Genomic DNA, 1,400 nt, shown 5'->3' with positions numbered 1-1,400 from the left:
CATAAACCCTGAATCTTATTTTCCAAAAGCTGCATAATCACGAGATTTCAAAAACTTCTTTCTAGCATCAGATGCAAGATGTTTTCAGAGGTTTAAAGTTCATAATGGTGAGGGCAGCATGGCAGCAGGGACAGAGAAGAGAGCTGGCTAATCACATTTCATCAGCACACCATGAATCCTGCCGATTGTGGCCGTGGAAGCCTTTAAGCCTGACACTTGGGAAGCAGAGGCAGGGAGACTTCCCTGTGTTCCAGGTGGAGCTCTGTGTTTACCTAGACACATCAGTCTACATAGGGAGTTCAAGGCCAGTCAGGGATACATAGTGAGAATCTGTCTAAACCAAAACCAAACAAAATGCTATGCCAGAATCTTGTTGTAAACAGCTTAAAGACAAATCTGCATGAGCCTAGAGCTTCAATAATCCACCCAAAGTCTAATATTGCTTTGAATATATATGGTAATCTTCTTTGTTTACTATAAAGTCTTACATTTTCCCTTACAAATATCATTTATGTACAGTCTTTAAACTGTCAAAGCTAATTTTGCAATTCTAAGTCTAGCTGACGGTCTTTACTAAAGAATATATTCATCACTCATGTGGATTGTAATAAAATGTCAAGATTCTGATAATTGTCAAAGTATCAATGACAGCAAGTAGGCAGAAATGATTATTTTCCATTCTGATACATAGCAGCTATACTCCCGGTTTGCAAAACATAAGGAAAAATGAAGACAGCAAAAAAAACATTTTTTGTCAATTATTACTTTTAAAATAATGTTCATCAGAAGAAACATCTTGATAGTCAGGACTTATATCAGTAAGTATTCTATATGTGTCTTATATATTCTTGAATAGAGCTACAGGCAATAAAAAGAGTATCAAATTTCAAAATAGTTACATAGAAAAAACATGGCAAGTACTGCACACTTGAGTGGAAAGTTTTTTAAAAGAGATAGGTCACCCAACCTATGTTTCCTTACATCTGAGATGATGGTGTGATCAGCACCAATGACAGCTGGCATGTTAACTACAGCTCAAACTATTGGCACAGGAAGGCTTTGTTTCTAGTCTACGAAACATCATATTTATTGATGTCCTTTATAGAGAGCATAAAGAGCTAAGTCATCATGTCCCTATATAATTTATAACATTGATAGGTATTTTAGGGAACTCCCACTAGGACTCACTTATTGCCAAGTGTTTCCATAAAAATTAAAGTATCCTAAAAGTACATGATTTTTGCTGTGTGCAGTGGTTGTACGCTTTTAATCTCAGTACTCTCCAGAGGCAGAGGCAAGTGGATCTCTGTGAGTTCAAGGCCAGCCTGGTTTACATGGCAAATCCCAGGCCAGCCAGAGCTACATAGTGAGACCTTTTCTTAAAAATATTAATTTTCTTT

The sequence above is a fragment of the Peromyscus leucopus genome, chromosome 3, assembly GCF_004664715.2.
Source record: "Peromyscus leucopus breed LL Stock chromosome 3, UCI_PerLeu_2.1, whole genome shotgun sequence".
Classification (NCBI taxonomy): domain Eukaryota; kingdom Metazoa; phylum Chordata; class Mammalia; order Rodentia; family Cricetidae; genus Peromyscus; species Peromyscus leucopus.
This window is presented reverse-complemented; position numbering follows the sequence as displayed.